The sequence below is a fragment of the Camelina sativa genome, chromosome 13, assembly GCF_030686135.1.
Source record: "Camelina sativa cultivar CO46 ecotype springtype chromosome 13, ASM3068613v1".
In the NCBI taxonomy this organism is placed as follows: Eukaryota; Viridiplantae; Streptophyta; class Magnoliopsida; order Brassicales; family Brassicaceae; genus Camelina; species Camelina sativa.
In genome coordinates, this window is record NC_141892.1 from 15,330,539 (window position 1) to 15,345,202 (window position 14,664).

At 34.7% G+C, this 14,664-nt stretch overlaps 2 pseudogenes across 1 annotated transcript; both read right to left on the reverse strand.

Annotated features, from left to right (window-relative positions):
- Window positions 1–3,571: 3,571 nt before the first annotated feature.
- LOC147929595 (uncharacterized) lies at window positions 3,572–4,522 on the reverse strand (annotated as a pseudogene).
- Window positions 4,523–5,791: 1,269 nt separating this feature from the next.
- Window positions 5,792–6,829, reverse strand: LOC104736912 (uncharacterized; annotated as a pseudogene). The gene is made up of 2 exons (XR_015578838.1): window positions 6,530–6,829; window positions 5,792–6,363 (listed from the first exon to the last, which is right to left on the reverse strand). The product of XR_015578838.1 is annotated as an uncharacterized LOC104736912 (transcript).
- Window positions 6,830–14,664: the final 7,835 nt, after the last annotated feature.

Sequence of the window (14,664 nt, forward strand, 5' to 3'; positions counted from 1 at the left end):
CTTTTTAGTTTCAAGAAATACTTGGGATTGTTACCAAGTTTATTATCCCTATATAAACACATGTAATCTCATTTGAGAATCATCAATCATTTTATGAGTCTACTCTTTGTTCTTTGTCTATAACATTTCCTTGTTTCTTAGTGTGTAATATCCACGCAACAGCCTCCTCTTGCTGGACTAGTGTATCATATTTAGCAGCGATTGGAATTGGGAATATCAATCCATTAAATCCCCCTCGTTGCACCTTGCACCTTGGCGAGTTTCTATCCTATCTAATCTGGCTGAGTGATCCTCGAATTTGGGCGTATCACTCCACCATGGAGAGAACCTTGAATCTGCCATCCTCATCTGTGGAGAAAACATGTTCACGTCTTTTAGCTATCTCATAGTACCATGCTTCAACAACCAATAAAACTAAATGTCATTTTCCAACGTCACAAACCCTTTTGATAGTATCTAATGTTAAATTTCCCAATGTATTCGTGGAAGTGGTTTTGACACATCATGATGTAGCCTCCGTCTCCTAGCTCCTATGGATTTATCAAAAACGGTTTATGGTTTTCCAATCTATCTATCTATGTTTGTTGTAAGCTTGTGTTTGATTAGCCTATTTTATCCAACCATTAGGTTGATAAGGTTCTTCTTTTTATCTCATTTTGGGATTGAATGAATGGTAACAATTATGTTTGCATAAAAAAAATGTCTATGACCAACCAATCAAGTGTGGGTGTCGAGTGGAGGTCGTTGGAAGACTTGGATCTCGATGTTCTTCGTCAGATCTTCTTGTTTTAGAGGTGAGTGTGTGACCGATTCTCATCTAAATTTCTTCCCAATTAATTCTTTTTAAGTTCGCCCTAGTTTTCTCTCCTAGGCACGAAGCCCGTGGCAGCCGCTCGTCGAAGATATGGTATTTCCCATCCTCCGGTGTCCTCCCATCGCCCTCCTACCTGCCTAATCGGTCAGTTTTTTCTTCCGTCGGTAGATCTATGACACCGGCGAAGCTTGTCTCCATCTCCATGACTCTGGTTCACCTTTTCTTGCTTTCAATGGGCTCTTTTTGTCCACGACCACCAGATCTAGCGCTGCGGGTGAGCTGCTTGTCTCCTCCGGACCCGCCAGATCCTCCAGATCCACCAGACGACGAGTTTACTTCACCTCGATCGTTGCCATTCTTTGGCTACTGTTTTCCCAAGGAGTTCAAAGGAGAGCGGTTCTCCTTCTTCTTCCCTCCCGTTGCTCCCATGAAGGTGCTCATTCATCTCAATGGGTCTCTTGTTTGGGTCTGGCCATTTCTCTCAGTTGATGAATCAGTCCTCTTCTCAATCTCTCCAACTGCGTTTCTCCAGCACTTTGTCCTCTTCTCTTTGCTTAAGGTTGGTATTCCTCTTGAACCACTTTGTCGCAAGGTTGGAAATTTCTGATACTTCTCCGACTTTACCGGATACTACTCCGGCCTCCTCTTGATTGCAGTTGAGACTAGTTCTGTTGGTCTCTAGGTTAGAACCACTGTTGTTGGTTCCTTGTCCGCCCATCTTCGGTGGAATTGGTTCATCGGATACTCCTCTGATGTAACCTTGCCTTTTTGTGTCAAGACAAACACCATCTCTGTTGGCTCAGCTTCTGCTATGTTCCAACAAGCTTTGCTTATTGGATACTCCTCCGGCGTCAACCTGTCCATGTATAAGGCAGTTATTTCAAAGTCACAATGTATGTTGACTAAATCTATACCAGTTGATGTTTATGTATTTTTGGCTATTTCTTTCATGGGTGTTCTTGTGATAGTTAGTTTCAATACTTCTCCTTGTCCCCTATCAAGCTTTCTCAAGTTTGTGTCTCTATCTTTGATTTATGCTTTAGTTTTTTTATCTTTCAAGTTAGCTGTTCGAGAATGTCCGAATATGCTTCATCTCCCTGTATCTTTCTAATTCTAATATAAGTTTGGGTGACAAAAAAAAAAGAAAAAAAAGAGGTGAGTGTGTGACCATGACTTATCTAAAAGTTTAGATGTATAATTTGTATGCTTTTGGGTGATTGATTGATTGTGCGCTTGTTTGTTCTTGGTTGTCGTCGTATTTGTGGCCTGTTCAGGTTGGATTCGGCTTCATGGAGCTGAGAGGAGACAGAGGAGATCGCGTTCAGCGATGCTTCGCGCGACTGCATCGATCGATGCAAGGAGTGCAGCGGTCGACACAGCTAGGGATTTTGATGGAGACACAAGATTGCATCGGTCGATGGAAGGATTTCATCGGTCGATGCATAGGTCGATGCAACGACATTTCATCGGTCGACACAAGGAGTGCGTCGATCAACGCAAGTGCGCAGAGTCGACGTGTGTGGTTAAAGTTGTTTTGTTTGCTTGTCTTTGTGTATTGTTTGTGGTTGTCTATTCGCTTGTGTATATAGCCCAACAGAAGGGATGATCATCTCACTAAGTATTTCTGGCAATACTTACGCCTCTCTTTTGTGGTGCAGGCAAAGTGTGATCATGAAATTAAAGCGATGAAGTGTAGGATGTTCTAGAGGCTCGATTTTTTGTGGTCTGATTTTTGTTAGGTTGCTCGAGTTGAATCGTTAGAACAGTGTTAGGATGCTGGTTATTTGCTTCTTGACTTTGTTGGATTATGAATTGTTAGACTTTGGTATTTGGTTATTTATTGGATTATTGGTATTGTTTATGCTATCCACAATTTTTGATTGTTGTTAGTGACTATAGGATCACTAGATAACTAATAGAAAAAAACGGGATGGGTTGTTTCACTTTCAGACATAGCGAGTCGGCCGTCATATAAGAGAGGACCCATAGGCAAGGAAACAACGTTGGAACCATTAAGAACGTAACAGTCGGGACGTTATATTTGGTATCGAAACCAAACCTAGACGAGTGTGGAGTCATGAAGGCTCATACCACTAAGGTGACGGTTTTGGTGTACAACGAGGATGTTGAGATCTATAAATGAAGGTGAATTGTAATATCCAGTTTCAGGAAGATGACTGTTAGATAAGGTAAGACTGTTATCGTTTATGTTTAACTAATGATTTTTGAGTGTTCTTAATAAAAGGGAATTAGTGTCATTTTCATTTGTAAAACAAAACGTTTTTTCAAAAGCCTTCTAACAAATCAGAAAACAATCAAATGACACTATTTAATTATGAACAACAACAGGTCCATAGCTCAGTGGTAGAGCATTTGACCGCAGATCAAGAGGTCACTGGTTCAAACTCCAACCGTTTATTGTAAATTCGTGTATTATAGATTGAAAGAGAGTTGTGTTATGAAAAAACTATTCACATGAAAACTGTTAATATAATTGTATGTTACATACAATCAAATATCATAATCCAAATTAACGTTACGATTGGATTTTGGATTGGGATCGGTTCAGATTTTTTTGGATTCAGATAATTTGAGTAAATAATTCATTATTCGTTCATCTTTTATGATTGTTTGATTAATATTCGGTTAGGATATGTGTCGGTTCGAGATCGGTTTTCATAGAAAAAGGATTTGTTCAATTTTGATAAAAGTGATTTAATTTTGCAAAAAATGTATATATATATATATATATATATATTTTCGGCAAATCAAATATATTAAACCATAAAGAGTTTTGCATGATACATGAACCATACATATGCAACCATTGACACAAATAAAGAAAATTAAACACAATTTCGATGAAAGAGTGGAAGTAACCATGCTATCTGGTCGGAAGTGTTACAGGCTAACAGATAAAATCTGCTATGTCCCTCTATCACATATTCTTAATTGGCTATCATTTTATAGACGAAACTCCAAAATTCTTTTTGCGTTACTTTTGTTAAAAGTAAAAAAAAGAATTGTTGGTTGAAATGATTCTGAATCTGTTCTTTTGAAACTCAATATGATATGCTGGAAACCTTTAACCCATCCTTTCTCGTTGATGACCATTATTTTCCTTTCCATAGAAGCAAAAAAATTTCGACCAAGGGAAATGGAGGATATCACCGTCACAATCACTGGCTGCCATTTTCCTTCTCATCACGCTCGTGACTTGTTTCCAAAGAAAAATAAATTGAATAAAACGTTGAACTTGTTTTGGCAAAAGAAAGGCTGCCGGCCAAGGAAAGTTGTCACCACCATCATCATCATTAGAAATAATCATCACCGCAGTTTTAGAACCATGCACTCCATACCATTGAATCGACATTACAAGGAAGGAGCGACAATGGATATGGAATGAATCTGTATCTATCAGTGAGATCCGTATGAATTGATAGATAATCCAAATCAGGGATGGCTCCAAAGGCGTGACCGGAGTCCGATCTGGAATTGGAGGAATCACAACCATCACGAAGCAAATCTTGTGGATTTGATAGTATGGATTTGCCAGAATAAACTAGTTAAAATCTAAAACTATGCAGAAATTGAGAGAAGCAATAGCAACTAAATAAAGAAAATGATGACGATGGCCGGAAACAGCAGAGATTACGAAAATGTGTTAGTTTGTCTCTTTAGTCGCTCGGAAGAGAAACAATTTTTTTTTTTTTTTTTGGGCCAGAATCTTTTAAAATATAACTAAAAAAACTCGGTTATTTTTGATATTTTTGTTAATTTTGGGATGTTTGGATATAAAATTATAACTAAATTTAAAGATTTTAAGATTTATTTCGAATTTTTAGATATACTTTTTGGTAATCGGTTTGGATCCAGTTTGATTTAGATTTTTTTGGATAGTGAAATTCTTTCTCGTTCGGGTTATATATGACTATTCAGTTTGATCTCGAAACCGGATTTTTTGGATCAATTTCGGATCTGTTTGCAGATATCTGATTTTATGTCCATGCGAACCATGCCTAAAAATGGAATATTGACACGAATATAAGACGAGAAAAAAAGACATCAATCGAAATATTTAAAGGCAATGAGCATTAGTTACGCACGTATTATCCACTTACTCATTTTGGGCTCTTTTGTTTTGCCTCTCTTGTTCTTATGGTTATATACTTATTATATTCAGCAGTTTTAGAAAGCCCATGTGTATATATTTGTGGACTGAAATAGTTTTATCAAGTACAGTATTGTGATATTTAGAAATTTATGGCTTTTTCTACTTCAATTTATTTCAACATTCAAACAAAGTTTTGTATTATTATTCTTTATAAAATCTTGGATTATTCTTATAAGAAATAATCATTGTGCACATTAACATTCAAATGAAATTTCTTGATTTGTTGCTCAACGTTATAGATGAAATTTGTGAGACCAGGAGAAGATAAATTTGCTTAACAATCGCAAAAATAATGAAGGGAAAGAGTTCCCCAAAATAAACATTTACTAATAATCTCAATCTAGAAAGAATTAAAAGAATGACGAAGAAATGAAAAAAATAAATAAAAAAAAGTATAAGAAAATAAGCTTATACTTAGTAACTTAGCAAAATTTTATTGAGTCAATTAAATTTATGGACTTTTCTATCTACCAAAATATCTATTAGTACTTGATATGTTTAATATTACCCTTAGTAAACAAACATTTACACCCCAAAAAAAAACCCTTGGTAAAAATTTATCTTGGAAACGTGGAAAACTACCGAGGACGTTTACCACATGGACTTTGGCCGTCGCTTGTGCAAAGATGTTCAATTATAACTTCTCCAAATGGGGTAAAATTGATGTGGCCCGGTGAGACCAGATGAAAGTAAAATACAGGAAATATATGATATATCATGATCACCAACAAATCTTATCTTCTCAACGTTAAAATGTGATAATTCAAAACAAAACAAAAAACAGCAAAAAAAGGCAAGGAGGATCGCATTAATGATGATATACTATAAATCAAATTAAAGATCCAACAACATCCCAACAAATAAAGTATTTGTTCGATGAAACCATTAAATACTCAGCATTAATTAGTGATTAGATATAGATAGGATTAGAAACTAAAATAATAACTAAGCTAACAAAGTAGGCTTAGGAGTAAAGAGAAGTGAGAGAGATGTGTCTTCGGGGTGAATGCATAAACTTGCAATTAGGGCATGCAGGTGACGCTTTACACAACATCACTAAAATATGACACTTTAGGCACACCCTCGCAACCATTTCCTCCTCACTTCCTCTGCCAACACCACCACGGTCGCAACAATCGTCATCGAGATCAAAAGCAACCCTTGACATGCTTTTCTGTGTACGTAGCCCCAACACCAAACCACTCTCCATCATCTTCTTCTTCTCCTCTTCCTCATAGTTTTTATTGTAAGTACACATATCATGACGATGATGATGATTTAGATCGAGAGATGGTGACAAGTTGAGTTCAAGATCAAGGCTCATGTGGTGGTGATAATATCCTTCTTCGATATTATTAGCACTAAATCTTCTCCTCTACAACATAAGATCCGAAACAATTCTTATATACATATACACCTCCCGGTTGTTCCAAAAGCTTCTTAAAACATGAAATAAATGCTTGACAGTGAAAAAAAAAAACATTGCAGATATAGACCCTTTGACCCTTATAACAGAAACTTATATATGTAAGATGTTTTACCTTCTGATCCGTCGAAGTATCGATAAACTTTTTTGCTTCGGATCTGTTGGCAAGCTCATCATTTGCCAAAAAGTCTTGACCCTTTCTTTTTCTAGAAGCTTCCTCAGATTCCATGTAGTAAGACGAAGCGACCTCTCGTTTCTTCAGCAACCAGTTTATGTTTCCTTTGTCTGGAACTTCTAACATTACGTAGAGATATAACTATGTGTACGATGTGCTTAATTTTGTGTAGGCCATTGAGAGGACCTTATATATATATATATATATATACATATAGGCAGATAAATAAAGCAAAAATATTGGTTTAATTTAGAAAAAAAGAGAGAAAAATTTATGGGCCTACTACACTGCCCATGCATGACGTGCATTCAAAGTTTCGCCTCTTCAATTACTGCAACCAGAGAGCTAATTTAAAACCTTCAGATGCATATAAATATAGCCAACGCTCTCTACTCCTACTTCCTTCCCGAAAATATAATAAAATATAAATAAATTCAATTTCAATTAGCTATTGGATGTATATCTGAAAATGGGTCACACAATGTATTACCTTTAGGGGAGGTATTAATTTAGGATTTAGAAAGAATTTTAATTACTTTAAAAGTTAGGTAAAATATGTTGTTATTCAATCAAGACTTTTAAAAACTCTTTAAAAATTTGGTGTTATTGGTTGTGGATTTGTAAAAAATTATCTAAAATCTTGATAAATCTAGTGTTATTGGATTAAGGGGGAGGTATTGATTTAGGATTTAGAAAGAATTTTAATTACTTTAAAAGTTAGGTAAAATATGTTGTTATTCAATCAAGATTTTTAAAAGCTCTTTAAAAATTTGGTGTTATTGGTTGTGGATTTGTAAAAAATTATCTAAAATCTTGATAAATCTAGTGTTATTGGATTAAGAGTTTTATAAAGTCATTAAAAGTTTTATGTTATTCAAGTAAAACAAAAGAATCTTGGATTGTTAATGAATTCAAATCTTATGTTATTGGTTTAGGATTTCATATCATTTCCTTCATAACAAAAGTCATGAAAACTCTTTCATCAAATAGAAAGATTTTACAAGATTAGAAAAAACAAATCATCAAGATTTTAAAAAACTTCCTAAACAATCTCTTAGAATCCTTCATTTTTTACTTTCAATTTTCTATGATTCTAACAATCAGCAAGAACATAAAGTCATTAAAATTCTTTCTAAATCCTAAACCAATACCTCCCCCTAAGAGTTTTATAAAGTCATTAAAAGTTTTATGTTATTCAAGTAAAACAAAAGAATCTTGGATTGTTAATGAATTCAAATCTTATGTTATTGGTTTAGGATTTCATATCATTTCCTTCATAACAAAAGTAATGAAAACTCTTTCATCAAATAGAAAGATTTTACAAGATTAGAAAAAACAAATCATCAAGATTTTAAAAAACTTCCTAAACAATCTCTTAGAATCCTTCATTTTTTACTTTCAATTTTCTATGATTCTAACAATCAGCAAAAACATAAAGTCATTAAAATTCTTTCTAAATCTTAAACCAATACCTCCCCTTATTTAATAATCTTCTGTTGTCTTGGACAGTTTGTAATTAATTTGGCCGCACCCAGGAAAAATAAATCTGATATCTACTGACTTCTGTCTATATTGATAAGTGCTACGTAGGTTGAGAGTAAATCTCTTTTTAAGATTTGCATAGTAATGCTTACGTACCAATTAGATGGTTTTTGAAGAAAATGGGTTATTGCCACATTTATATAATAATTGATTTTTTAAAATCATAATGGAGTGTTTTTCCAACTTTTATATATATATATATATATATATATATTTGGAATTGAATGCTTCTACCGGGATTGGAGAACCAATCTACGAACCTGCAAGAGTAAATAGCAAGTTACCCTTAGCTAGTATAATGATTAACGAGCTAACGCCTTAGCTAGTATAATGATTAAAAATTTGGGATCAAAACCATATTTTGCATTATAACTTGAACTAAAGACTAGAGTTATATTCCTTTCGTTTTAAAATATAAGATGTTTTAGATGATTTTTTTTGTTTCATAGTTAAGAAACTCATCAAAAGTTTCCAACATCAATAAACTCATGTTAGAACTCTACAAATGGAGATGTTCTAAAGTGAACAAGGTGACCAAAACATTTCAGTTCACCGGGTTTTCAAAATTCAACTAGACTTTTGACTTAGTGCCGGCCCGCCACACACTTGTATTTTTGTTTCAAGTTGGATACATATATTGGTGGGATGCGAGCTTACGCCATCCCCCCTGAATTACAAGACTTAACCACCGGACCACACAACTTATTTGTTCATTCAACTAACTGATCAGCCCTAATTAACTAATCTTATGGCATCCTCAATATAATAAGTACACAACCTATTTGTGTAAACTATATAATATGGATTATAAGATTAATTATTTGATTATTTGATATGTTATATAAGTTGTAACCATTAGTTAAATCTCGATTTAATATCTTTTTAAAAAGGATATTCCAAAAAAAAAAAAATCTCCAATGAATATTTAAGTAACCATCTATAGCCAACAAAATCTCAAAAATTAATATTATTCACAACAACTTTTAAAAACAATCACTTTTAACCCGGGTCCTAAATTTCAACTCGGTTCTTAACTTTTATTCACAACAACTTCTAAAAACAATCACATAAATTATATTTTATATAAAAACTACAATATAAATAAAAGAAATTTCAACCCTTATTCTAGCACGGATCTAATCTAGTATATAGTATATATGGACATCAGCAATAAATTTTAAGCAAAATCATCAGCGATAATCAATGGTAGGTTCCGGTACAATATATAATATTATTTATAATGAAAAAATTCTAGTACATAATTAATGTTATGATATATACGTTGATATAATATACAAGAGCCGACGAGAAGATCTAGTGAAAGCAACAGCTAGAATCATACAAGAGAGAACTTGAAAACAAATCTGAAACTACAACGATAGATTTTTCAGAAGTAGATAGACAGGTGCAACAATAAAACGTTTTCATAGTAATACCATTAAATGAGAGATTGCAATTATACTGTACCAATTTTCGGGTGTCCCTTAATTGGAGGCGGTGAAGGTTCCCATTTATTGTCAAAGAGTCATATCAAAATACAGTTGACACTTGACACTTGAAAGTGAAGTTGAATTGGAGAAGAAGATGAAGAAGGATGCGAGACTTCAATGCATGCCTTTGTACGTTTCAAAATGTAGATGTTAATTAACTTCCTCGATTTCTTCTCGGATAATAATAATTTTTTTTTGAAATGATACTCTTTCAGTTTTATAATGTAGGATCTTTTTAAAAATATTTTGATTTCATAATGTAATATGTTTTCAACTTCTATCTAACTGTTAGATTGATTTTATAATTTTATATTATGTACTCTTGTTTATGATTAATTAATCTATTTTAAAGTAGTCAATTTTAAATCTGCATAGTTTTAGTTAAAATATCATATATTTTGAAACAAAGTAAGTATAATTTTTTGTTTAGAGAATATTTGAGAGAGTAATTAGCGTATATTATATATATATATATGTTTTCGTAAGATTTAGCATGGAGAGAAATGTTAGCATTGATAAGATGCAATCTTCTTAGTTTGGTAACTAGATCTTTTGTATGTATATATATTTAGGAGCTGATGAATGAATAAGACACAAAAAACATTCTACAATTGATACCTTTTTTTACATGGTAGTAGAGTCATTTGGCAAGAAGACGTGAAGATTTGAAAGATGTCACTAGAAACAAAGGTGATCATGAAAACAGAAGGTTCAAAGGCGGCTGTTTTATCGTTGCACCAACCGAGAACCCCAGCACGATCATAGCACAAGTTCAGTTTAATGAAGATGAATGGTGCGGACTGCACTACGAGTAAAGAGGAAGTACAGTTTTGTCGATGGAACTGTGTCAAAACCGGGTGAAGATGAAGCTGACTATGAAGATTGGCTATCGGCAAAGTCGATGGTGGCACTTTGGATTCTCAACACAATAGATCCTGATATATCATGGTTTTTGTGGTTTTTAACCATGATATAAGGAGTTTTTTTGAGTCTTTTGATTTGTTTTCTAGGATGTTTTTGAGTCTTTGCAGGTTTTCTAGGACTTTGGCACAAAAGGAGTAAAGTGGAGCAATTTGGATCATTTTGGAGCATAAATGTCGAAGAATCAATTTGGACTCGGATCAAAACAAGGGCATCGATCAACACCACTTAGAAGCATCGGTCGACACCCTCTTCAGCCGATGAAGAATCACAAATTTGGAAGTTTTACAAAGTTGCCCGAAGTTTTCCATATTAGCAACACAAGTCTCTGACGTGTTTTAGGACATAGATATAGTGTTTTTGGGTTTTAGAAAACCCTTAAGTTTTATTCTAGCAAGTTTTATTTTCTGCAACCCTGTGAGATTTTGAGAGCTTTTGGGAGAGAGATCTAAACTGTTTTGAGAGAAGAATTCTTGAACTCCCTCTTTACTCTTCTAATCTCAATTGCTTATTACTCATAATTATGTTTTGTTCTTCATTGAATATGTCTGAGTAGTTTGCTTGTTAGGTTCAGGGTTTTTCACATGGATTTTATGATTTATTAGATCTGTTTATTTAGGATTCATTATCTTTCTAGATCTTCATCAGAGGTTGTTCTTCATATTAATCCTTGATTAGCCATCTAGAATTAATAACCTAGAAAAATAAATTGATATGAGAATATAATTGATTTTCCTGATAAAACCTTTTGATGAGCAAAATTACTTCTTGCAAAGAGATTTGGTTCAGTAATTTTGTGAACAATCTAAACTTGTTTTTAAATCTGATTTTTAACCTAGAATTTTACAAAGAGATTTGGATTTTCTGGTTTTAAATTTAGATAATATTTGCAGTGAGAACTGATTTATTTTACAAAAGAGTTTAGAGTTCTAGATCTGATTTTTAATTGTTTGAATCCTAATTAATATATTGATTTAATATTTTTGTAATTTTCTGAGAAATTCCCTGGACCTAGCTTTTTGATCATCTGAATTTACATAGCTTTTATTTAATATTTTGCATTGTTTATTTTAATTCAAATTATTCTGTTTAGCGTAATCATAAAACTCTATAATTTATTATGTAGACTTGAGTCCTTGTGGAATTCGACCCCTAAGTACTGCAATGACTTCTTAATTTGAGAGAGTAGCTCTAGGGTTTAATTTGAGCATATCAAATTTTGGCGCCGTTGCCGGGGACTCTTTGATCTACCATTAGATTTGAGTTTTTAATTTCGTCTAAATTTTTCTTTTTATTTTCTACTTACACGTTTTTGTTTTTCCTCTCTTTGGTGTTTCAGGTGCATGCCTCCTAGACCTCACACAAGGAGCAACAAGACTGATCCTACTGTGAATCTTTCAAACCAAGAGTTGGGAAAACTTGAGCGTGAGAACAGAAAAGCAGCCAAATCCTTGAAGATGGTTAACACAATCATTCTGGTTCGTGATGAGGATGGTGCTTTGAGAGATCAAGAGTATGATCGAATTCATTAATTCCTCCTTGGACTTGACACTGCCTTATATGGAGGAGTGAGAACATCGATCATTCGCACTGACCCTCTTCCGAATATGAATCAAGTGTATAGGTGAAGTCAGTGGAGCGAGTCAACATTGTCACGATAAGAGGAAGGGAACAAGATAATGCACAAGTGGCGTTCGCAATCGGAGGAGGAAATCCCATGGTTGGTAAGGAAGAAAAAGGAAAGATGGTGTGTTCGGTATGTAAGAAAACTGGACACACATCTGATACTTGTTTTCAAGTAATCGTATCCAGAGTGGTGGAGTGAGCGACCTCGAGGCAATGGAGGATTTGCACGAGGAGGAGGACGCCAAGGAACCAGGAGAGGACGTGGAGGAATGCCTCGTGAAAACGTCATGGTTGCACAAGATGGAGCCGAGACAAGCGTGGAAGCAGAGATGAGTTGCTATACAGGCCTAACAAACGAGTAATGGGGAACTCTCGTGAAACTCCTTGAAAACATTAAGGGAAACACAGCTCATCTCAGTGGTAAGTCTCTCTCACTTGATTGGTAATAGACACTGGAGCTACAAATCATATGACAGGTTTTAGTGATTTGTTGTTGAAACGAAAGTATATATTGTCGTGTACAATAGGGTTACCAAATGGAGAGAATAGTTTGGAAAAAGAAACAGAGAGATTTGATGATGAGTTTGAACTGAAAAATGTGCTGTTTGTGCCAGGACTGAAATGCAATTTGATATTTGTGTTACAACTTCTTGTTGATTTAGATGTGGTAATGCAGATTGCTAATAAGGGATGTGTGATTCAGGACAGTATAACGAGGAGTGTGAATGGATCAGGAGAACTTAAAGGATGAACTGTATTTTTTTCGTCGCTTGAGGGAGTTTCGAGTCTTGAATTTGAAAAAAGATGGAGCCAAAGATCTTTGGCATAAAAGGCTTGGGCATCCTTTCAAAGTAGAAAGAAAACATCGACATATTCAAAATGTGGCTCGTGCGTTGTTGTTTCAATCATCACTTTCTGCAAAGTTTTGGGGAGAGAGTATGTTAACCGCTGCTTATCTCATAAATCGAACTCAGTGACGGTTGCTAAAAGGGAAAACTCCGTATGTGCTAATCTATAACAAAGCTCCAGCATACAAAAATTTAACAGTGTTCGGTTGTTTGGCATTTACGCACAAGCAGCGTAGTTGAGGAGATAAATTTGAAGCTCGTAGTCGAAAATGCATTTTATTGGGCTATCCTTTTGGAAAAAAGGGATGGAATATGTTTGACTTGGAGACGGAAGAGATGTTTGTATCAGGAGATGTGATTTTCGTTGAGAATACTTTGTCGATGAGCAGGGAGGTAATGGTGAACATGAGGGCAGAAGATGACACTTCTGATTTTGTTTGGGGAGAAGAAAAAGAACAAGAACGAGTCCTGGAAGAATCTTTGGTGTTGCGTAATAATCATGTTGAACAAGAGAGTGAAATTGAACATGTTGAATCAGAGGACCATCGAGAAGAACAAACAAAGGAGATTGTTGTTCTTCAAGATGACGAAGAAAATGAAGATAAAGAATTAAAAAATCCAGCGCCTATGGAAAGATTCGGGCCTGGTTTGAGAGTCATGAAACCGCCAAGTAAGTTTAAGGATTATGTGATGAACACTATCATCAAATTAAATCCAATGACAACAGTTTTTATCCATTATCTGATTTTCTCGATGCAACAAAATTTTCTGGTCTGTTTCTTGCTGTTCTTGCCACAGTGAGTGAGAATACGGAACTAGAAACATTTCAAGAAGCTGTGGCAGATAAACGTTGGAGAGTTGCCATGGCTAACAAAGTTAAGGCAATGGAAATAAACAAGACGTTTGATGTGACGGAGCTTCCTCCAGGCAAGAAGGCTATCAGTTGTAAGTGGGTTTTTAAAATGAAGTATAACTCTGATGGGACAATTGAGAGGTTCAAAGCTTGTTTAGTGGCACTTGGAAATAGACAACGGGAAGGGGTTGATTATACAAAGACCTACACACCTGTTGTTAAGATGTCGACAATTCAAATTTTTTTTTGAGATAGCTGCGGCAAAGAATTGGGAATTGAATCAAATGGATATGCATAACGCATTTAGTATATAGGGTGTTTAAGCTTAGATCTGTATGTTTCCCTTCTGGACTACAGTTTGATATGCTAGTTTCTATCTGATAATTTGAAACTAGTTCTTAGACTGATATGATCATGAGACCATCCAAGAAGATTCTTGAGTCTTGTCCAACTCGAACGAAGTCGATGATCAATTATTCCATCCAAACGAATATTTGGGATACATTATTACCTCATCAAGAGCATATGACGTAGTGTAATCAGTCCAATCATAGTTCAAATGAAGGGGTTATTCATTTTACAAATCATGTGAACTCATGGGTACGCGATTTGGACCTATGAGCATTCAACAGAGGATTCCGACCAAGTCATAAGGATTCAAGCTATGAATCAAACTGTTCTGGAATCTTGATCCATTCTGGAACCACAGAGATTTGGAATCACATTAATATCAATTCATATGTAAAAGATATGGATATTTCAATTCAGTGGATTTATCCTATTTTCAGTTTCACT